Here is a 25,507-nt window from a genome sequence, read left to right as displayed (position 1 = left end):
GAACGATTGAGAGGGTAGAAAAAGATTACTCATTTTCCAGCCAACATTACGTCTCCATATCTCATTGTACCTGCCTGGCAATGGTTGACCTTTATATATGTGTGTGTGTGTGTGTGTGTGTGTGTGTGTGTGTGTGTGTGTGTGTGTGTGTGTGTGTGTGTGTGTGTCTGCACTTGGTCCAAGGAAACCTGAGGCAGCAGCAGGTGGATGATTAACCAACACAAATCACTAGCTGCACACACAGACAAACGCATTTACACACAAATACAGAGTGCTCTTATTTTAACAAGACATAGGGCCCTTTCACAAACCTGACGCAATGCGGCACGAAGCAAGTGTTTTTTGCTAGTTTCAGCCTGACGCAGTTATCATTTTCACGTTCCTGCGCCACGTTGTTTAAATAGCACATGCATTTGCTCATCTGTGCACCCATGGGCGTGCTGGTCTGAAAACGAGGTGTGTTCGGGCACTTTGTTGGTGTGTTGCTATTTTGGCAGCGACTGCACCATTGACCAACTGAAACCGGGTCTAAAGTCAATGGCGCAATATATTTTTTTTGTTATTTAAAGAGCGCGTTAGTAATATGTGCCTATAGACGGGTCCACAACGCGCGTACACTGTGCTTATTACGCGGAGCAGAATACAAACATGCCAAATATTAAAAATACAATTATTTTTTTATTAAAATCAAAATTTTAATAAAATGTAATCGCGCGCCAACCATTTTTCCCGTCGTTAAACTAGCAAAAGTGGATTCGGACACGCCTTAAGTGCACTTGCCCCCTGCGGTTTTGATCATGCGCTTTGATCGTTAAAATAGGGCCCATGGACTAATAATCATAATATTTTTTAAACTTTAAATCTTCTCTACCATTTTACAACAAAACAAAACAAGTAATACTTTACAATGAGTTTCTATTTTTTAACATTATTTAACTTCATTAGTTACCATGAACTAACAATGGAAATACACCTAAAGCATATATTTTATCTTGGTTAACTTGAATATTTAAAAATACCTGAGCTTACATAAGCTAATTTACATGTGAATTAACAAGGATTAACAAACATCAATGAATAATGTACAATCGTATTGCTCATTCTTATGTAATGTAAGTTAATGCATGAATTAAGGTTAACTAATGGGACCTACTGAAAAGTGTTGTCACACAAACTACGTTTGAGAATGAGCCAATGGTATAAGTATGCTTGATTTTTAAATTCAAATACGCCATCATTTCCTTAAAGCGTGTTTTAATTTTGATTAAAATATGTCATTTAAGCTTATAAAGTTCTTAAATAAATGGCTTGTTACTAAATAAAAGTGATCTAAACAACAAATGATGGCTAAGTGTGTAAATGAAGAAGGGCCATTCTTGGAAAGTGTGAGGGTTTATGTGTATGTGACCACAAGATAATGGTTTGTTATTATCTAAGATACTGATTGACAGAAATATCTGATCTTTGACTTCTTTAACACACAGGACAATACTTGACAATCAGCACAAATAAACTCACGCACACAGGTACACGCACAAGGCTTGCACAGACAGATAAATTACTATCTCTTGGGTGAAACTCCTTCGATCTCAGTGTAAGCAAAGTGTGAAATGTAGAAGGGTAGAACAATGCACATGCTGGCCTCCCAAAGAAAGCTGTACGGATAGAAAACACACACACACACACACAGACACAGACACAGACACAGACACAGACACAGACACACACACACACACACACACACACACACACACACACACACACACACACACACACACACACACACACACACACACACACACACACACACACACACACACACACACCTGCTTTACTGAGTTGGGTGTCTGTGGCTTGGAAAATGGATCAACACTGACAATTTGCATGATGGGAAAAAGTATGGGGAAATAGCGTAGAGAAGAGTCATTAACCGAGATTTAACTCAAATTCTTGCTTACATATCACACATGTGTTTGTATTACAGTTTGAAAAATTGCAGAAAGTAGTGCGGTTATGCGGCTATGGCGTGAATGAATAACAAGGTTGTAATTTTTACTCAGTTGCAAGAATACATTAGTGCGCATTCAAATACACACTCTCAAATACAAAAGATAATGAAGAAGCATGGGTCAATGACAAATAAGCATGTCAAGGAATCATAATAAAGAAAAGGGAAATAATCTAGTTTAAAACACATGTGCCAAGTTCTTAGAAATGTATTATTTATATTTAACCAGGATGGTTTCATATGGTTTTGAAAAAAAATAATAATCAAAAAACCGGTGCAACCATCAAGTACAAAGTAACATATTTCCTTCAGACCTTGAATAAATGTGGGTGTACACAACTGAATCATTATTTTAAAATATGATTTTTAGGATAAAAAAGTATCGTTTACAATAATCCAGAATAGTTAATACATATCTGTTTTTGGGGACCTGCATCACATGACATTTTACTACCTCTTCTAACATTGCGTTTTTCATAAAACCGTGAGCAGGGGTTTTATCTATGATATCACTTCCTGTTTCATGTTTTCTGCATGTTTGTGCATGTTGTTCACACCAGGTGACTTTGATTTAACAGACAAAAGTTTTTCGAATAATAAGCAGTGTAGCAGTTTTTATTGATATATGATTTGAGAATACTCAAGATTATTAATAAGTAACAATTAAATTATTTTAATGAGACTTTTTCAAAATGCTGCAACCAAGACAGTTATATCAGTAACATTTTTTACTTTATTCCCGTAAAAACTATCAAAATCACTTTAAATTGAGAATTTAAAACACGATCATAGAAAATGCATATTCAAGTTAAAGCATGTAAGAATTGCATTTTAATTAATAGATGAGTGTCACGTCATTGACCCATTTGTGTCTGTCTTTCTGTTTATGTGTAGATGCTTGGCAGGTCTTTAGTCACGACAAGGGCTCTTCAGACAATATACACTCCATAGAGCAACCAAGAGAGCAAATAAAAGCCCTCACAGAGACACAAAAGCTCTGGTCTGAGTGTCATGAAGGACTCTCAGTGATAAAAGGCGGCTACAAGACATGAGTGAGAGTGTTTGTGTTTTTTTTATAACCGTGGCTGAATGTTACGGTGTCAGCAAGGTTTAGATTAACTCAGCCTCCATACAAGGTGACCATTGCATTAGGACTCAAAGGGTGTTGACTAGCCAACACATAATCTTGGAAGTTAATGTTTATTGCTGAAGTGACTCTTAAAACGCCACACTTTAAGAAACCTCTCACATGATGAACAGAAAAGTGCAGAACTTTGTGTTCTTCTCAGTGACTAAGCAAAAACTCTCAATAATAATTAAACCTCATCTCTGACAAACGTTGACCTTTGCAACACTTCATAATCAATGTGCAGATCATTAACATTAACTCTGCTTAAACGAGAATCCACAATTCACTTTAATTTAACAGACTTTACTTAACCAAAACATAATGACTAGGTAAACCCTAGTGGGAAAACAATAGAGGTTTTTAAATGGCCAGTGATCAAGGTGGCCGGTAGTGGATCAAATGGCGATATATATATATATATATATATATATATATATATATACATAAAGGCCTGGTTTCAGGCAGGGTCTAGATTAAGCCAGGATTAGGCCTCAGTTTAATTAGGATATTTAGGTAGCTTTTATAAACGTGCCTTAGAAAAAAACATTACTGGTGTGCATCTTGAGACAAAACAATGGCGCTGACATATTTTAAGATATGCCAGTGCAAGTTGCTTTCAGTTCAGACAGCTCAAACATACATTTTAGTCTGGGACTAGACTTAAGCCTCGTCTGTGAAACCAGCCAAATATCATTTAATTATAGTGAAATCAAATGGACACTTAATATTTAGACAACTTCAACTTAAAGTTCCCTAAATGTAACTTTCATATTAAGCATAAAATTAGTTATCCAGCAAAAAAAGCTGCTGATTGATTTTGAACCTGACACATGAGGAAACTACCACTTCCGTTAATCAAGCGGTTAGGGTGAAATGGCCAAATGTGCAATTCATGATGGGATCCCAAAAGCTTATGGACTTTATGTCTTCATGTAGACAGAGAATAAACCTCCATGTCACAATAACAATCAATCTGATACACTAAAATTAACAGCATTTAAATATATATATATATATATATATATATATATATATATATATATATATTTATATGGGTGAATTCTTGAAACCTATCAAGAACATGTCTAGTATGTCACTTGCTGGTTCTATAATTAAGCTATGTGCATTGTAAATGAGCATCTGGATCAGAGGAGGCCACTTAACAATATTACATAAAGAACACATTATGGTTCCTTTTAAAACAGAACACTGGCGTCGCGTCAAAAGATGCCAGACAGAGTGGAAGACATCTGAACACGGTGACAATCCTACCCACAACACAAATCTCAATTCCTGTAGTCCTCAGTTTCAATTCTCTATGAAAACAGGCTACAGTAAAACATTTATCCAGTCATTCATTTAGAACACACTCAATGATTTTTGTTCACATGACTACAAAAACTATAGTCAAAAATGCCCAAGCATCATATGCTATTATAGTATTTTATTAACACTTCTTATTAAATTATTATTTTATATATGTAATATTTTAGTCTTTTATGAATATCACTCATTTAGTTATATTCTTGTAATCGTAAACTATTTTTATTTTAGGTGCCAAGACAACATCTCTAATTTTCATTTAAGTTGTTCATCTAATATTCATTTCAGCTTTACGATATTCAATTGTTTACATTTTAGTTCACATAGCAACACTGCTTACAATCAAAAACAAAACAGGAAGGAGGAAGTAGAAAACTTAAAATGATTAAGTTTAAGTGAATACACAAGCAAACAAATCATCACATATTAATCATTTTGTTTTTGCGCACACACACACACACACACACACACACACACACACACACACACACACACACACACACACACACACACACACACACACACACACACACACACACACACACACACACACACACACACACACACACACACACACACACACACACACACAGCAAGTGGACAAATCCCAAACGCACACATGCCCGACTATAAACTGAAGCACTTCATTTCACTACACTGCACATAAATTAGTATTGGGATGAACCACACGCACACTGATGACATCTTGAGGTTTCTTATCTTGTAGTTTGAACTCTTCACTCCTGCGGTTAATCTACTTACTGCAACACAATGTGACGAGTCCTGATCAAACACAGTCCGCTGATTCAGACACATGCAGCTGATGATCTGCTCAAAATGCCTCCTGTGAGCACATTTCTGATGTCTCATCACTTTCTCCTGATGATGTTTCTGTGAGAAATCTGCACATGGCGAATCAAGATACCTCTGCCACTGACTAAAGAGATACAGGAACCTTTCTGATAACAGTAACACGCACAGGTCTGGGCCCACCCCAACAGCAAACATAAGACTGAAGAAGTCCAAAGACCAACAACCAACACTGTGACGCACAGTAACATTTTACACTATTTTACGCTCACTTGCATTAACACACAATACTGCTAGTCAAATGATGCTATTTTCATTTCATTTTAATACAATTACTCTAGAATATCTGGTAACAATAAGGTTTAATTTGTCAACATTAGTTAACATGAACTAAAATGAACAACACTTCTACAGCATTTATGGTAACACTTTAGTTTATGGTCCAATTGTCACTATTAGCATGCATATTACTAGGATTTTTGGCTGTTTATTAGTACTTATAAAGCACATATTAATGCCTAGATCTGCATGACCATATTCTACCTCCCTTATTCTTCCCAATACCTAAACATACCTAACATATACCGTACTAACTATTAATAAGCAGTAATTAAGAGTTTATTGAGGCAAAAGTCAGTTAACAGTGAAAATTGGGCCCTAATCTAAAGTGTGACCACATTTATTAATCTTAATGTTAATTTCAAGATATACTAATACATTATTAAAATCAATGTTAACATTAGTGCATGGTAACACTTTATTCTACAGTGTCACACGTTACATGTAGTAATAAAATAAAACTATAAATTATGCATAACTACATTTACCTAAACCAAACCCCAATCCTAACCATAATTACATGGATTTAAATTATTGGCGTACATGTATTTAAATTATTATTACTCAATACTTAAATGTATATCTAAAATAGATTGAAACCATATTAGTAAATGCACTGTGAACTACCATGAACAATTACATTTTTACAAACTAACATTAGCAAAGATTAACAAATGCTTTAAAAATATGTTGCTATATGTTAGTTCATGTTGCTAATGCATTAATCAATGTTAACAAATGTGACCTTATTGTAAAATGTCACTAAATATCCTTAGCGAGCAAATATAGTTTTCCTTTATAAAGTTCCCCTGAAGGTCATAATGTCATTACAACATGGACGCCTAAGTAAAGATCAACTGTTTAATTAAGACATAAGCCAGAACTAAAAAAGTGCTCAAACACACACATACTTTAGAATCCCAGCGGTCACAGACACACAGGCATTAAAAAAAAAAAATAAAAAAAAACACAGACGTTACCTGTCTTTTCAGGTGAATGATTGTGTGTCCGGGTAAAGCTGATGTGTGTATACTGTGATGTTGTTTCACTCACACACAGTCACACACACACACACTCAGGCCTTCTGTTTGTCTGGTGTCAGCGGTTACCCTCTTCTCCCTCTCTCGGTCAATCTCTCGCTCTCACACACACAGTCTGTGGGGTAGAGAGGCGGAGTGTGTGATTGGAGGTGCAGTTGGTAAAAGAGTGTTTACTCAGTGCATGTTAGGGGTGGGGCAGAGCAAAGGTGCCCCCTCCTACACCTCTCTCCTATATTTCTTTCTTTCTTCCTTTTCCTTGTCACACCCAAGAACCTTTCTCTCCAGTTATTCTGGAAGCAAACGAGATGTCTGTGCGGGTGCGTGACTGTGTGTAGTGGGCTGTGAATGAGGTTGTCCACTGACTAAGCAAAGGTTCATTACAGGTGGCAAATGACTGAAAACTCTTCAGCTTGACCTGGAATCAATTTCCTGAATTCCTGCGTTCAAAAACATTTAAAGACAAAAAGTTTAAAGTGCAGCAGCCCTCATGCTCATTCGAACCTGGAAAGGTCTGTGAAATCTTTTCATTCCTGTTCCTACGAAACAGGTACTCACACGTTACAGTGTGTCTTGTGTTGCTTTAGTTACTTAGATAAGGTAGAAATCATTGATTTCGCAAATGGTTGAGTGTTTGCCTGATAACCAGCACTAGCCAAATGAAAACAATTATGAAAAACAATTGTGCACCCCAAACATAATCTGAAATAGAAACACAGACTATACTTATACATTTTGAGATCACATGACAATTATGGACTGGAAACACTGATTCTCTAGCGACTATCATGAGTTGTGACATGAAATGCAGTAGACGGGTAAATATATGCTATGGGAAAAATATATTTCATGCTTTTAAGATCCCTTCAAAAAATTGCCACCTGCAAAACATCTACTATAATATAATGACAGATTTGAGATTTATAAATAAATCTCTTATTTTATTTTATTATTTAAATTATTTTATATATTATTCATTTATTCAGTCAGACTGAAAGTTTTTTTTTAAATAAATTAAAATTTGTATTCAACAAGGATGCATTAAACTGATCATAAAGACAGTTAAAGTCTAATAAAACAATTTTCTTTGAAATGAATGCTGTTCTTTTAAACTTTCTATTCATCAAAGAATCCAAAAAAATGACAAATCACGGTTTCCACAAAAAAATATTAAGCGGCACAATTGTTTTTTTTAAACTTTGCTAATAAAGTATGTTTCTTGAGCAGCAAATCAGCATATTATACTGATTTCTGAAGGATCATGTGACACAGAAGACTGGAGTAATGATGATGAAAATTCAGCTTTACCATCACAGGAATAAATTACCTTTAAAATAACATTAAAATAGAAAATTGTTATTTTAAATTCTAATAATATTTCACAACATTACTGTTTTTACTGTATTTTTGATCAAATAAATGCAGCCTTGGTGAGCATAAGATAGTTTAAAACACGAATAACCTACCAAACACAAACATTTGAATGGTGGTGTATACCTTTAACACTTTCCTTTAGTTCATGGACATGTTATTTAGCAACTACCCGATTATATTTTTCTGCGGAGTCAGTAAGATGTCATATGATGGTCACTTGTTACACATTCAGCTGTAACTACTAAAAATCCTGGGGTTGGAAAGAGGGAGGGGGATGAGAGAAGTGCAACAGGGGGTGTGCATATACAGGAAATGACGTTGTGCTTAAGAGCCGAAACAGTTTTGGTTCTAGGCGGCTGGCTGATCACAAAAATCCCTAGTAGACACACTAAACACACGCACACACACACGCACGCACGCACGCACGCACACACACAAAGGTGTGGGAAACCAGTTGGATGGATCTCCAGCTGAACTGTCTACAACAGTCCCGAGCTCAAAACGCTAGTGCACACACATTAATTCACAAGGAAACATTTCAGAAGTTTTTCCACACTCGATCAAAATGCAACCTTGAAATGTAAAATAGCACCTTCAGTGATTATCTTTTTAATCATTGCCAACATTATAAAACCTGAGCACATGATGCATTGTGGGTAGGCTATAAAGCAGGGTGAGGCTGTGTTGAAAGTCAACATGCCTTGAGAGGGTGCAAAGTCTGCCTTTAGCCTTATCAATGCCCATTATAAACATGTAAAATCTTTCCTTCTGTTCTTCCTCAGGATGGAGGGATGAGAGAGTTTGTTTGTTACAGAAAAAGGGACAGAGTATTAGATAAATATAAATGAAACATATTAACTGTATTCTCAAAGGACGGGGATATAAGACGTACGTGTGTGTTTGTGTGTGTATTGTGGGGGATAAAGATAGATTGTGTAAGTGTGTTTTAGTTTTGCACACATTGCGTCACACATTGCCGGTAGAGGTTACTGGAAAATCAGGTTTAACTTAAACTTCAACACTGTACGAATACATGAATAGACTAAAGACACACACACACACACACACACACATAGGCACGCAAACAGACTGTCTTTGCTAGTAATACTTCTAACCTACAGTAGATATCTGAGTCAAGGTCATCTGATGGTGACTGCGCTGATGGCTCAACCACTCGAGAGCTTTAAATATCACCAGACATGGAAGAGCCATATTTTAGACATTGCAAAACACAGTGTGATTTTAGACCAATGAGATTTCACTGTAGGCAAGGCTACAAAGCGCAATGGCACCCTAATAGAAATAAAGGACAAAAACTCTGATTTATTTAGAAGAATTTCAGTGAACTTTGACCTGTGAATCACCGTAATGCAAATATATTTGAACAATAGAGGATCCAAACATGATTACAAACATGATCCAAACATCATAGATTGACTTTTGAAGTGCAATGCCAAATTATTGATTATTATGATTATTAGTTGTGTTTTGTAATTTATTTGAAAAAATAGATGCCCTAGGAATGTGACGTCATATCATGTTGAATCATTTTGTTGCGTATCGAAGCAATTTGGCATGCTCAATGCGTAGTAATCATGGAGGATAACTAATGTAATCCCTTGGTTGTGACCGCATCGTGTCACTGCTCATTTGCATGACACTGAACTCTGTTTAAAGTTAAAGATAGTTCGCCCAAAAACAAAATTCTGTCATTCCCAAAGACTTTTGTTCATGTTCGAAACACAAATTAAGATATTTTTAATGAAACCTTTTCTGTCTCTCAATTCCTTTCAGTCTCACGCTTCAAAAAACTATTTGCGGACAGTCTGTCACTAATGCCAACTCTCATTGAAAATAATTGACTTTCTGTCACTTTGTTGATTCAAATCACTTCAAATGCACTTACTCTTCAAGTTTTCCCATAGAACACTGACTAAAGGGTCATACGAAACAAAAACAGTTTTTTTTGAGAGGTTAACACTTAATGTAAATCAGTGATGCCGTGTGCTATTTTTAATGTTAAGAGAAAAGTGGTTACTTTTTGTACTATTCTCTTTTTCGACGTCTTAGCTGAAGGACAGGGTGTTCTTACAGAAAAGGAAACACTTGTAAATGTGTGAGTCTCCAGTATCAATGCAAGAGGGATGAGATATTTTAAATAGTTACATTTAAAAGAAGGCAAGCTGCTAGGGACCATTGCGTTCTCTCAACCCTTCATTTCACACGTACACACACTACAGCAGATTTGTACATCAAAATGTGAGTGGTACATTGGTAATGCAATTACGATGTGCACGCTATATAACAGTACTCACACACCAATGCTGCTTTTGTGCGGTTTGTTGGGTTCAATAGACAGGGCCTATTATTACTCACTACAACAAAGTAAAGAAGAAAGGGGAGAGAGAGCAGTGTGAAATGAAGCGGCATAAAAGCATTAGCAAGACAGAGAGAAATTGAGCGACTTGATTTGGACATGCAGAACTTGTGTCACTAAGGAGACCAGTGTGTGTGTGTGTGTGTGTGTGTGTGTGTGTGTGTGTGTGTGTGTGTGTGTGTGTGTGTGTGTGTGTGTGTGTGTGTGTGTGTGTGTGTGTGTGTGTGTGTGTCTGTGTGTGTCGCACGGTGGGATATCCCAAATTAAGTCTTTGGACTCAAAGAGCTCCACCCCTCAGAAGTCACTATTAATCAAACTACCTGGAGGAGAACCATGCTGAACACACACACACACACACATCTTTTCTAGTCTGTCTATAGAGACAGTGTAAGAATGCATTCATTGTGAAGTGCAGGTATTTGGTGTGTATTAGGGAGAGAGATGGGAAGAAAAGCAGAAGGGAGAGAGAGGAGATCCTGTTTCACTCACTCACACACAACTCACACACGCTTGTCCAGATGTCTGTCAGGGTTAAAGTCATGCTGAGGAGGTCACATGATCAGTCATATGACTTTAAGAACTCAGAAAGAGAGGTGACCTGTCTTGCTCTCTCTCTGTTTCCTTCTTTATATCTAATAGTACATCTACAAGAGTCAAGAAAGACTGACTGAAGTACTGAAGGTGGATGAATAAGAAATGTGTGTGTTTCCCGCAAAGAGGAAACAAAAGTACTGAGTCAATAAAGAATGTAGAATTGAGAAATGTCCCTAAATCTTATCACTTGAGTTTGTGGTGTCATGGCCTTGCCTGGCTCCTCCTCCTGGCTGTGTCTGTCTCCTACAGGTGAGCTGGGCACAGGTGTTTGGAGTTTGTGCTAATCAGTTCCTGGTCTGGGCCTTTAAAGATGCTTCAGATGAGACCGGGAGGAGAACCAGCCTCCGTTGCATTTCTCCCGCACCGTTTATGATTTTGTTTTGTTTATTTATTTCCTATTGCTTATATTTTTATTTCTTTTTCAAAGCCAACTTCAGTACTGGCTGAGCAAAGTTTATTCTGTTAACATTCTATTAATTTAATAAATATACTATATTCCTATTCCGTGTGTGTGGCCTTTCCCTACTCTGTTGCTTGCTTTGAGCCAGGCTCGTAACAGATTTGGGGATTTCGTCCGGGATTTTGAACCATCGATCGGTAAATATGCGTTTTTTTGCATTTCTCAATTGGGTTTGAGTAGTTGAATTGTAGGTCGTTTTGATTAGTGTGCCAAATTTGTAAACTGTATTTGGATCCTACGCTGATCCGGCGCAGTAAGGTTGATTGGGCATTTAACGCATGGTTATTGGGAAAGACACGCGGATCAGTTAATTAGGTTTTGAATTTTTTTTGCAGTACGTCGGTGCGGGAGACAAAATTTGGTTCGTTTGTGCCTGGGCTTGTTTAAATACAGCCAGGTTATAGTATTAGGAGGTGGTTCATTGTTGGGTGGGTGCGGGCTGCGCTGTGTTTGCGAGACAAAAATAATTAATAATTAATTGGTGTAGTCATTGGAGCTTTACGAACCCCTGCAAAGTGCTTAACGCTTGTTTGTTATTTTTGTTTTTTGTTTTTGTGCTATACCCTGGGCGGAGGACACAGTCGTGGATGCCTGCTTTAACGACATTTTGTCGGGGAAGTTAGGTCCCGCTGATATCGTGTATTAAAAATCTCTGTTCTTGGGGTATGCATGAAGTGGATCGAAGTGTGCAGGGCAGCTCCGTTTATTTTGTCTCGTAGCTGCAGTGTGGTGGCCGCACTTACATTGATAAATGTGCTTAAAAAAATAATACTTTTTTGTTTTTTTTGTTTAGGGGTTAAAGAAAAGGGCAGAGTAAATAAATGGATACTTTGGATACATTTTTCGCTGCTCCATCAGATCAGGTTTTAGATACGTTGACTAAGGAGCAGTTGTGCGACGTTAGTGAACATTATAATTTTGAATTGGGCTTGAAGAAAAATGCGAAATTGGTGCAGATAAGGCAGGCTGTCAGAACTAAATTGGCTGAAAGAAAAATTCTCCCATCAATAGCTTCAATGGATGAGTTGGATCCTGAAGGTGCTTCAACGCCTTTGGCAACATTGGGTGAGTCTCGCAGTAATTTTGGTCTTACCTTTGAACAACAAAAAGAGTTGTTAGAAATGCAACAAAGAGAGAGAGAAGCTGAACGTAGAGAGAGAGAAGCTGAACGTGAAGCCGAACGTAGAGAGAGAGAAGCTGAACGTGAAGCCGAACGTAGAGAGAAAGAAGCTGAACGTGAAGCCGAACGTAGAGAGAAAGAAGCTGAACGTGAAGCCGAACGTAGAGAGAGAGAAGCTGAACGTCAACTAGAATTTGATAAAATCAAAAGTGATAGAGAAATTGCCTTAGAACGGCTTAGGTTGATTGCAGAAGGGAAAATTACGGGTGATACCGGTGGCGATGTTCCGACTGGACCAGCGCGCACTCCTGATATCTCTAATATGGCCAGATTGCTTCCAAGGTTTAGTGAGAAAGATCCGGATGTGTTTTTTTCACTGTTTGAAAGTGTGGCAGATGATTGTGGTTGGAGTGATCCTGAACGAACATTGTTACTCCAGAGCGTTCTAGTTGGAAAAGCGCAGGAGGCATTTATTGCTTTATCGGTGCCTGAAAGAAGGATTTATAAAAGTGTGAAAGATGCTGTGCTTAAAGTATATGAGTTAGTTCCAGAAGCATATAGACTGCGATTTCGTAATTGGAAGAAGGGAGAAAAGCAGACTTATACAGAGGTAGTAAGAGAGCTGAATTGTCATTTCAATCGTTGGTGTGCTGCAGTAGGCGTTTCTACCTTTGAAGAGTTGTGTAATTTAATTGTCTTAGAGCAATTTAGAAACATCCTCCCTGATCGAATTGCGGTATATATTAATGAGCGGAAGGTAAAAACAGCAGCAGATGCGGCAGTTTTATCTGATGAATACGTTTTAACGCACAGGCAAAATTTTAAAGAACACAATTCAGGAAGGGGTTACCGCGAGCAGCGCTTTGGACGTTACAGTGAACGTTCAGTATTTTCTAATACTCCAGCTAGTCAGTCTGTTGCCAAAGAACAGTCTCGTGGTAAGGCAGATCCGGATGCTTGTCATTACTGCTCAGAGAAGGGGCATTGGAAGAACGAGTGTCCGGTCTTGAGAGCAAGGGGCCAGAGGAGCAAATCTGGCGCGGCAAGACCTGTTGCTCTTGCCGTTTCGGATGTGCGCGCACGGTCTGAGTTCATCCCCACAGAGATTAGGTCCAAACCTGAAAGGGGTGTGGCCTCCTCTAACTTGTCCGCGGACAGCCTTGTGGGATCTAGCCCGTATAGCGGGTCTGATGTAATTGAAGCCAATGTTAATGATTACTCTCCTTTCATTACAGATGGTTTAGTATCATTGGTGGGCAGTTCTGCAAAGGTGCCAGTTAAAATTCTTAGAGATACGGGGGCTTGTGAATCTTTTCTTCTAGAGTCTGTTTTGCCTCTTTCTAGTGAGTCCAGCATGGGTAATGTTTTGGTGAGGGGAATTGGGTTGCAGGTTGTAACTGTTCCTCTGCATAGGATTGAGCTACAGTCAGACCTGGTTCGGGGTGAAGTTGTCATTGCCGTGCGCCATTCGTTGCCTATAGATGGTGTACATCTCATCTTGGGAAATAACTTGGCTGGAGAGCGTGTTTGGCGTGATGTACCACCTCCTGTGGTGGTTAAGAGTGTTCCATCTATCCCATCAGGTACTGATTGTAGCCTGCAGAGCTTACCTGAGGTGTTTACTGCCTGTGCAGTAACACGTGCCATGAATCGTGCCTCTGGAACTGAGGTTCTAGAGAAAATTTGTAAGCCTGAATTACAGCCTATTGTTTTGCCCAATGTGCCATCTTCCCTGTCATTTAGTGATTTTGTTGTAGCTCAGAAGGAGGATTCAACATTGAGTGAACTGTTTGCTGGGGTTTTGCCTCTTGAGGAGCGAGAGTGCAGCGAGGGGTTATTTTGTTCAAGATGGGCTGTTGGTTCGTAAGTGGATGCCTCAGACTAAAGAGATGTTTGAGGATCCTGTTTTCCAGATAGTAGTGCCGGTGAAGTTTAGAGACTTGATACTACAGACGGCTCATGGTGATATAGCGGGCCATTTGGGTGTGCGGAAAACGTATGACAGACTTATGAAGTACTTCTATTGGCCTTGCCTAAAGAAGGATGTGGCATGCTTCATTAAGACCTGTCATACATGTCAGATAACGGGAAAGCCTAATCAGGTGATCAAGCCAGCTCCACTTTACCCTATTCCGGCTTTAGGGAACCCATTTGAGCATTTGCTAATCGACTGTGTTGGACCATTGCCTCCATCGAAGTCGGGGTGTGTTTACCTTTTGACTGTGATGTGTCAGGCCACCCGTTACCCCGCTGCCTATGCGTTACGTACAATTTCTACCAAGTCGGTGGTGAAGGCGCTCTCTCAGTTTATTTCCATCTTCGGCATCCCTCAGATTATTCAGAGTGACAGAGGCTCTAATTTTACATCACGTATGTTTTCAGAAGTGCTTGAGCAGCTGCGTATTAAACATCAGCTAAGTAGCGCTTATCACGCCCAGAGCCAAGGCGCTCTGGAGCGTTTTCACCAGACGCTCAAGTCACTGCTAAGAGGTTATTGTGTTCAGCTCAGTAAAGACTGGGAGGAAGGGCTTCCGTGGCTGTTGCTTGCAGCACGTGAGGTAACACAGGAAAGTACAGGTTTCTCACCTAATGATTTGGTGTTCGGCCATAGAGTTCGTGGGCCTTTAGCTGTCCTGCAGGATAAGCTGAAGTGTCCTGAAAGTCATCCTAACTTGTTGGAGTATGTGAACGGCTTCCGCCGGAAATTGTTCTTAGCTTGTGAGATGGCTGTAGAAAATCTGACTAAGGCTCAGAAGAAAATGAAGAGTTGGTATGACCGCCGGGCTGAGCCGAGAGTGTTCAGTCCTGGAGATCAGGTTCTGGCGCTGTTGCCGATAGCCGGTTCTCCCTTTCTTGCTAGATACTCAGGTCCCTATACGGTAGTTCGGCAGGTTTCGGACCTGAATTATCTAGTTTCAACTCCTGACCGTAGGCGTAATACGCAACTCTGTCACATTAATCTTTTGAAACCCTATTACAGTAGGTCTTCGGTTTCTGGGGCAGCCGAGACTGGTGATCAGGTTAAGTCAGTTGCTGTGGCTGCAGTTGCTGGGATATCTAGCGTCTCTCCCCACATGGTGGCAGCGTGTGGTGATGAGGATGTGGTTAGCCCAGACGACTGTGTGCTCCAGCCTCGGTTGAAGAACTCAGAGAAGTTGTCTGATTTGGACACGATACTTGGGCATTTGTCCAAGGAGAGGGCATTAGCAGTTGAGTCGTTGATTTTTAACTTTCCTGCTTTATTTTCAGACACACCGTCGTGTACTCATTTGATCAAGCACGACATCGATGTGGGTGATTCTGAGCCGATAAGGCAGAGGTTCTATCGGGTGTCACTCGAGAAACAGCAGCACCTAGAGGCAGAGGTGAAGTATCTTCTGAATAATGGTTTGGCAGAACCCTCTTATTCTAGTTGGGCTTCGCCTTGCATTCTAGTTAGTAAACCTGACGGGACGTATAGATTTTGTACCGATTATCGGAAGTTAAATAACATCACAAAGCCAGATTCTTTTCCGCTCCCAAGGGTTGAAGACTGTGTTGACAGGGTAGGTTCGGCCAGGTTTGTAAGTAAGTTTGATTTACTTAAAGGCTACTATCAGGTTCCTTTGACACCTCGGGCTCAGGAGGTTTCAGCCTTCATAACGCCGTCTGGCCTGTATTCGTACTCTGTGATGAGCTTTGGGTTACGAAATGCGCCCGCCACATTTCAGAGACTAATGAACCGCGTAGTCTCTGGTTTACAGGGCTGTGCTGTTTATTTGGACGATGTAGTTGTGTATAGTGACGGGTGGTCTGAACATCTTGAGCGTATCCAGGCTCTTTTTAAACGGTTAGTTGAAGCTCGCCTCACTGTAAACCTCGCTAAATGCGAGTTTGCCCAGGCGACAGTTGTTTATTTGGGGAAGGTGGTGGGGCAGGGCCAGGTGAGGCCTGTGCACGCTAAGGTGGTGGCTATCGATAATTTCCCTATTCCAGCTACCAAACCTGAGCTCCGACGCTTTTTAGGAATGGTGGGGTATTATCGTGGGTTTTGTGCTAACTTTTCCACTGTTGTTGCCCCATTGACTGACCTTTTGAAGGGCCGTATTAAATTTGATTGGACTGCGATTTGTCAGGCCGCATTTGATAATGTGAAGTTGTTGTTAACATCTGCTCCTGTGTTAAGGGCTCCCCGCATGGACCAGTCATTCCAGATGCAGGTCGACGCTAGCCACGTGGGTGCTGGGGCCGTACTCCTGCAGGGAGATGAGCAAGGGGTAGACCGGCCAGTGTGTTTCTTTTCAAAAAAGTTTAACCGTCACCAGTTAAATTACTCGACCATCGAAAAAGAAACACTGGCTTTAATATGGGGATTACAACACTTTGATGTTTATTTAAGTGGGGGTGCTGTTCCGGTTACCATTTATTCTGATCACAACCCATTAACGTTCTTATACTCTCTAAAGAGCCCAAGTCAGCGCCTTATGCGCTGGGTTTTATTTTTACAACCGTATAGCTTACTGGTCCGGCACATTCGGGGTGTGGACAACGTCATGGCTGACGCCTTGTCCCGTGCCCCGTGTGAGCCGGAGTAAGTCAGTGTCTTGTCCTGGCTGTCTCTCTCTTGTATCTCTTATCTCTTTCTCTGCCTAGTCTCCTTAAATTTGGCTTTCCAGGTACCGGGACTTGCTGGAGCCTTGGGTTTGAGGGAGGGATTGAGTGGAGGGGTGGGGGGGCCTGTTGGACTCAAGTGACCATTTTGCATCTGCTTTGCCGCCTTGGGAGGAGTGTCCAAGCCATAACCCCTAGACAAAGTTGAGTATTTTTTTTGTTTATATCTGATGTTTATTCTTCTATGGGGGAAAGAAAAGGAGTGTGAAATTTTTCCAGAGTCTCTCTTTGAGAGGCCTCTGTCGTAAGGAGGGGGGTGTCATGGCCTTGCCTGGCTCCTCCTCCTGGCTGTGTCTGTCTCCTACAGGTGAGCTGGGCACAGGTGTTTGGAGTTTGTGCTAATCAGTTCCTGGTCTGGGCCTTTAAAGATGCTTCAGATGAGACCGGGAGGAGAACCAGCCTCCGTTGCATTTCTCCCGCACCGTTTATGATTTTGTTTTGTTTATTTATTTCCTATTGCTTATATTTTTATTTCTTTTTCAAAGCCAACTTCAGTACTGGCTGAGCAAAGTTTATTCTGTTAACATTCTATTAATTTAATAAATATACTATATTCCTATTCCGTGTGTGTGGCCTTTCCCTACTCTGTTGCTTGCTTTGAGCCAGGCTCGTAACAGTGGGGATAAAGAAATGAAAGCGTTTGACTGATTTGGAAGAGTTTTTTTTCTTTTCTTCAGAAATAAAGAAAGTTGGACAATAGGACTGGGCAATATAAAAACTAAAATCAGTTTTTTGAAAAACATCTCAATATTTATATACTTATCCAGAAATTACTTTGAGTGAAGGCGCAAACAAGCCATTGAATCAGGGTTGTGAATCGATTCATTAAAAGGGAGAGTTTGAACTGATTCATGGATAACTCAACAACTCTAAATGTATTTTTTGTGTCTGACCTAAGATTTAAATCGGTCAAAACTCTACCTGCTAATTGTTTGATCGAAATTTTAAATAAATTAATCAAAAAGGACAGTTTGAACTGATTTATGTTAATTAATTTATTCTCAGAAATTCTAACCGCATTTCCGAAGTATAAGCCAGAGGCACAATTAAAGCATATCTGTCTCAAAGTTCATACTTGATTTGCGAGACAAATTTTTACGTCTTTAGGAAAATTAATGGCCAAATAAAAAGAAAATTAAATTCATTGCTATATTCACAAAAATAATAAAAGTGTATATAAATTCTAAAAACACACATGCACCTGATTATGCTTGCCTTCTGATAATCAGATAAGCATCTGAATGGAGACAGAGAGAACTGGTTCAAGTCAAATCAGCCAATTAGATTTCAAACACACACACACACACACACACACACACACACACACACACACACACACACACACACACACACTGCACGCACTACTGGGCCCCCAAAGGTCTGTCACCAAATAAACATGCCTACACCTACACATTTAACTGATGCAGTATTTAGAGTAATAACAGAGTCACCTGACCAGTGAGACGTGTACACAGTGACAAGTTGTCTTTTCTTTGTACTTCACCTCAGTGTTAATTCTTTTCTAGTTCACTTCATTTCTTTTAAACTACATCCCCACAATGCAAAGCCACAGCATGTCAGCTCTCAAGACCACTGACCTCTTTACCCCCTACGTGAAATAAGCCATTCATAGGCACTCGCAGACACACACACAAGCTGGGTTTTCATTTTTTATGGGGACATTCCATAGACATAATGGTTTTTCTACTGTACAAACTGTATATACCTACCAATCACAAAAAAAAATCTCTGCATTTTTACATTTTCAAAAAACATAATTTAGTATTTTTTATAAACAGTTTTGCTCATAGGCACCAAAAACTGTCCACACAAGGACAAGGATTTTTTTTGTCCCCATAATGGGACATTTTGTTCCCATAACGTAGGGTTTACCAGGACCACACACACACACACACACTTACCGAGATATCCAAATAGAGACTTAGACTTCTATGGTTTTTATATAAAGATAATTGTAATCACAACTGACTACTACAAGTAATATAGTTTTTTATTAAATAAATAATTTGATTTACTTATGATTCGTTTTTCCAGTTTAAAAAGTCTGGATTTCCCTGAGGAAGGTTTTGTATGATTTAGCTCTCTTCTGCAGACAAAATTGTACCTCTTGTACAGCAAAGTAAACACCCACCCACACACACACGTTTAACAGTTATCTAGCTATTGTTCTCATATAAGTCTAATTATAATTGCTACAAACTAACCCTAAATCTACAAGAAACCTTTCATTTTAAGATTAAACTATTTGTGTATGATATACAGTATGAGTCAGTTTTACTTTTGAGGAAACTTTTGGGCATCCCTTAAGTAAGTTTTTATCAGATGTAGCAACTAAAACCCACATTAAAGCACTTCACTATTATATGCATCAGGAGGTAATCTCCACATTATTGACAGAAAAACAAGATAATGCGGCTCTAGAAACAATTTTTGCTTAAGAAACAGTGATTAATCAGTGAATTAATCCTTAATTAAGATCTGTGTCTTGTCTGTTCATGTTGTGCCTTTCCCTTTTAAATAATAAGTACACGTCTACGCTCATTATATTGACTATGCAAACTCTTACGTTGGCTTGAATGGGCCTTAACTTCTTTCAATTTTTTTCATTAGTAGTTTTTTCTCTTAGATAGAGCCATCTCTCTGTCAGAAACCTGATTCTCTCACACACACTAAATTATAGCACACCCCCTGAGTGCAGTTACACAACACACATACACACACAAAAGACCCGCAGAGCAACTTTCAACACAGTTTTCGCAACACAAGGACATTCTAACCTTACAACTGTAAGATGGAAAAGAGAACAAAAAAGGGAGGGAGGGAGGGAAAGAGAGTGAGAGAGAGATGTCAATTTAACTTTATGAAAATAAATAAGGTCAGAGGGGAGAACATGATCGCTGGACCATCTGTGAGAAGATGACACAGAGAGAACAAGGAAGAAAAACATGAGACACTGAAGGAGAGAATGACAGACAACGTACGAACTTACCTGCGCTTTTAATAGCTGTCAAAGAGAATCTACGTGTTGCATTAATCAAGCAGATCAGCCACAATCATCTATGTTTCTCAGTATTTCACCCTTTATCGTGTCTGTTCTTGTAGGTTTTGACAGTCCAGAGTGATGAAAAAACTTGAAGTTTCTTGTTTTTTCTCTTTTAGTTTCTGTCTCCAAACTGTTTCACTTCCCCGTCCCTGCTGTTCGTTCCCCTGTGTCTCTCCTTCACTGGCGAGGAGAAGGAGGAGGGAGGGAGAACGAGAGAGAGCGGGTGGAGAGAGAGAGAGAGAGAGAGAGAGAGAGAGAGAGAGAGAGAGAGTAATTAGCGCTAGTCTCTGTACCTGCCTCTCACTGACATAATCTTCACATTCCTCTGCTGTGAGGAGGGAAAAAAATGAACAAAATAATTTGTAGGAATACTGGCCCAGTCTGAAATCCAGAAGGTCAAAAAAACAACTTTTCGCAAAAAAAATTTATATACTGTATATAAGGAATATGAAATCTTCAGACACTGATCAAATGAAAGAGAGAGAGAGAGAGTGTGTGTGTGTTTGTTTGTTTGTTTGTGTGTGAGTGTGTTTGTGTCTAGAGCAATAAGTACCGGGAAATGTTTCTCACCGGGGCTGGTCCAAGCAACCTGTTCCTTTCTGTGTGTGTGTGTCTCAGAAACTCACCAAACCAGAATGCTTCCAGGCTCTCGGATTGGAAACGCTATCCTCCCTCAACCTGGAGACAGGCCAGATCAGCATTCCACACACACACACACAAGACACACACACCTTACAACTATAAGAGCTCACCATACCATTTAGTTTCTCTGATTTATGCAATAAAGGCCTCAAAATGACACAAAGATGAATACACACTCTGTTTCTCATAGACCTCTGGGAATGTTTGAAAAAAAAATCTCCATCTCCCAAATAACCATTTCACCTAGTTCACTGACATCTAGCTTGTGTGTAGATTTCAAATTATGACTTCATGAAATGCGGTCATACAGACAACAATTCACGTACACGTATTAATAAATACATTTGCTATGAATAAATTACACTTAAGAAAATTACACTTACGTTTCTCATTACAAACTCGCAGGTAACATTTTATTTTAACGTGACGTAGTTGCACATTACTTGTAGGGCCTATACTTACTATAGTAATAACTATAAATTATGCATCACTAACCCCAAATCATACCCTAACATTAACCCTTTTGTGTGTCATTAATTGTCTTCCCAGGCAAACAAATGGTTCATCTACTGATAGTCACTGATTGGAACGTTTCACCAAATCATTGATTCCTTAACTTGGCTGAAAACAGAAATGAATGAACCAACCCCCATGTGTGAAATACAAGTCTCTGAGAAGAGTTCTATTTATTCTCACACAGAGAAAAAGCCTTTCATACAATCAATGCATTCAACACACCTTCTTCTCTCTCAATAGACAGACAATGCAGAGAGAAAACAAGAGACAGAGAGAGAGAGAGAGAGAGAGATCGGAAACACTTCCTCAATGCTGGACATGACAAAGGCTTACAGGTGAATTACACATAAGCAAAAGCAGTAGGAGTGGACAAAATTACATTCCTCATCTCTGGTTGCAGAGTCACTGCACTACGGTGACACAGCAAATTCAACATGAACTAGACCTGGGGAGCCTTTTTTTTTGTATTTTAGTATATTTATTTTTGGGGGGCACTATAGTGACATAAATTGCTAAGCTTTTAATTAAAAGGTAAATGAAACCATGCGGTAGGGTCAGTATGTTTTAATGAGTAGTTTTTGTTCTGAGTTACTGGGTGGATTTGAGACTCTGAACGTTAGAATGTTAATCTGTTTAAAACCAATCACACTCCTGCCTGAAGAGGGGGGATACAATCACACACTTTCTCCCACACACACACTCATTAACATGAAGCTCGAAAACATACACACAATAGGTCATTTGCAGGCCCAAAACATACATACACTACCCCCTCAACCCAAAACACTTACACACCCAGAGGAAACATTTATTTGTGCGTTAAAGCTCAACCTCTATGAAGCTTTCATTTAAGTTTAATTTACACATACCATTCAAACATGAGGTTGGTAAAATGTTTCAATGTTTCTGAAAGAAGTTCTAACCAAGGCTGCATTCATTTGCTTAAAAATACAGTACAAACAGTAATATTCTAATATGCGGATTTGGTGCTCAAGAAACATTTGTTTTTCTGATCACAGTTGAAAAAGGCTTGTGTTGCTTGATATTTATGTGGAAACCGTGATACATTTTATTCATGAATCTTTGATGAACAAGGTTCACATGAACTGCATTGATGACCAATATAAATGTGTTTATGGTCCGTTTTGATAAACTAATGCATCCTTGCTGAATAAAAGTATTAATTTCTTTAAAAGGAACTTTTGACTGTTAGTGTCAACTTTGTCTTTGATTTTTCTCCTAAAATTCCTTAGGAGAAATGAAAATTAAATGAGACATATGTAAAATTATTAGAATTTGGCTTTGGAAGGATTTGATGAGAAATGTTCATACTGAAATCAAGAGTTCATACTGAGTTCTCTAACTTTTAATTGCAGAAATTTGTATCTTTGGTCTAAGTGAGCAAGTTTATGACATCTTGTTATAGGGTATTGTTCTCCAGCGATAAATCTAAAAAGCCGGAGACATTAGCAAAATTCTGAAACGTTGTTTAGAAAAAAACTATTAAGATACTTAATAAATGTATAAATACATAAATTTGAGATATTTTGGATAAAAATTGTCTTCTAAATGAATAAACGTTACTGATTGTTCAAGGCAAATTAACAAGTTTCCAATGATTTATTCAGTTGATATCAGCACTACGTTTACAACAAACTTTCCCACTTTAACAAAAGACACACAAAAAAGTGGTAAAAAGGATATTTTGACTGTATGAGGGTGACCTTGTCCTCTGGCTGCACTTCTGTACAATACTCGTTCCCTCTTTGTCTCGGCCTCACAAAAAGCTCATACTTATAACTTTGTTCATCTGAGACGCGAGCATCACAGTAAGTCTTAATTCTTACACAAAAAAAATCTCCTATAAAGATTCATCCCCATCTACAAACGACAATGAATTTCGATTTTGTCCACCAGACCTATTATTCAATTACACAGTTAACTTTTTATGTCATTCATAGCTATTTGCTATATTAAACAAAATAGTTAGTTTTGGTTGTTGAATTTGATTGGCCAAGCACGAGCACTACTGGGACTTTAATTTTTGGATCACTCCGTTTGTATGTTTGTCCATTCCAGAAGTCTCTGGAACTTTAAAGTATTAGAAGTGTTCATATGACACCCCAAAAGCAAATAACTAATTTAGACATTAGGAGTTTTTACATAGTGACATTATTTTCATGAAAATTTAGCAAATTTTCCATTAAAGTCCCCATGAAATCAAAATGTATTTTTTGGGGGCTTTTAGTACGAATGTTAGCCTTACTGTTATCTATAAGCTAGTGTGCTCCAAAACAATTACAAAATTCACATTTAGAAGATATAAGGATTCAAATCTTACAGTCTCTCTTTTCGGCCAATAAGGATAAACAATTTTGATGATATCACTCTGCACTTCTTTTTATCAGATTTTCTGTCCAATCAAATTCTCTCTAGAATCTGAAGCGTGAAATATCACGGCCCCTACATTATAAATAGACACTAATGCTGCAGCTGATATCAGTTAATTATTCACCATATAGCAATAAGTGATTTAAATTTGTGCATTGAGAGTAAATGAATCAATCATGCAAGTGATTCGTTAAAAACAGTGATTTATTGCTCAGCGACACACGGTAGCTTTATTCAAAGTCAAAGCATTGAATCATTTGGAACTATTTTAATTGGAATAAAATAAACCTAATATAATAAGAAATACTGTGCCTAAAAAGTAAGGTTACTTTTTAGACACAGACTTGCAGATTACATTAGGTCTATTTTACTACAATTTTACTTTGTAAGATTACTTTTTAGACATTACTACCTACATCTACAAGTTTACTTGTAAGTTTTCTTTTTAGACATTACTGCCGATTATGTAACATCTACAAGTTTACTTGTAAGTTTTCTTTTTAGACATTACTGCCGATTATGGAACATCTACAAGTTTACTTGTAAGTTTTCTTTTTAGACATTACTGCCGATTATGGAACATCTACAAGTTTACTGGTAAGTTTTCTTTTTAGACATTACTGCTGATACGGTACATCTACAAGTTTACTTTTTAGACATTACTACCAATTACGTTACATCTGCAAGTTTACTTGTAAGTTTACTTTTTTAGAAATTAGCCTACTGCCGATACGTTACATACAAGTTTACTTTTTAGACATTAGGCCTACTACAGATTACATTAAATCTACAAGTTTACTTTTTAGACATTAGGCCTACTACAGATTACGTTAAATCTACAAGTTAACTTTTTAGACATTAGGCCTACTACAGATTATGTTAAATCTACAAGTTAACTTTTTAGACATTAGGCATACTACAGATTACGTTAAATCTACAAGTTTACTTTTTAGACATTACTACCGATTACGTTACATCTAAGTTTACTTTTTATATACAGTATTGCCGATTAAGTTAATGACAATAACAATGCAATTGAAAATATTTCCAAATGAAGCTAAAACAAGCGTTGCATTTCACATTGTTCGTTGTTTAATTTCAATCACAGTTTTGAACAAATACTTGCATTAAAATTCGACAATACTGTGTCTAAAAAGTAAAATTGCAAGTAAATTTGTAGTAAAATAAACAACAATTGGCAATAGGCCGGTGGCGTGATTGCTGATGAGTGACAACTGCGCGACTCACCGGTCTCATATCTCTCACGGTTTGAGCAGTAGCATAAAGGAGGAGCGACGATCGTGAAGATCGAGAGAGGCCAGGCCTGGATTTTTTTTTTTTTTTTTTTTGTTATGTGACAGCAGTCGTCCGTGAGGGTTTGCTGTCTTTTACTTTCGCTTTGTATTTGTTTATTTTATTATTAAAGTCTTTGAATGTTTGCCGGTTCCCGCCTCCTCCTTCCCGTAACATCTAACCTTGTTACAATTATGTTACGACTATTTTAGTCTGCCAATAAAAATAGTTCCCAATTAAGATAAAGCAACCATGGAGAGTCACCGAGCAATAAAAATGTGATGTTTAAATCCTGAAACAATCAGTTTCCCTTGCGTAATCAATTCAATTACTCAGTCACGATGCACACAAATACAATCACTTATCACTACTGCCGAAAA

General features: G+C 38.4%; 1 protein-coding gene across 8 annotated transcripts in view; it reads right to left on the bottom strand.

The window, feature by feature from the left end:
* Positions 1-20,814, bottom strand: part of rbm47 (RNA binding motif protein 47) — a 35,333-nt gene extending 14,519 nt beyond the window's left edge. Inside the window, exons 1-2 of one of the 8 annotated variants that reach the window (XM_077204761.1) lie at positions 20,232-20,482; positions 6,590-6,764 (exon numbers count right to left, since the gene is read on the bottom strand). The gene's annotated coding sequence lies outside the window, so the exon portion shown is untranslated. Of the gene's footprint in view, positions 1-5,222; positions 5,363-6,589; positions 6,765-20,231 lie in introns of those variants that run through there. The other 7 variants (XM_077204790.1, XM_077204780.1, XM_077204751.1 and 4 more) reach the window with 7 other exon arrangements.
* Between the last annotated feature and the right edge of the window lie 4,693 nt (positions 20,815-25,507).

The sequence above is a fragment of the Siphateles boraxobius genome, unplaced genomic scaffold (genome assembly GCF_051911475.1).
Source record: "Siphateles boraxobius isolate OS27281-9 unplaced genomic scaffold, OSU_SipBor_1 119, whole genome shotgun sequence".
NCBI classification, from domain to species: Eukaryota; Metazoa; Chordata; class Actinopteri; order Cypriniformes; family Leuciscidae; genus Siphateles; species Siphateles boraxobius.
Note: the sequence above shows the minus strand (reverse complement) of the source record. Positions and strands in the feature narration are given on the sequence as shown.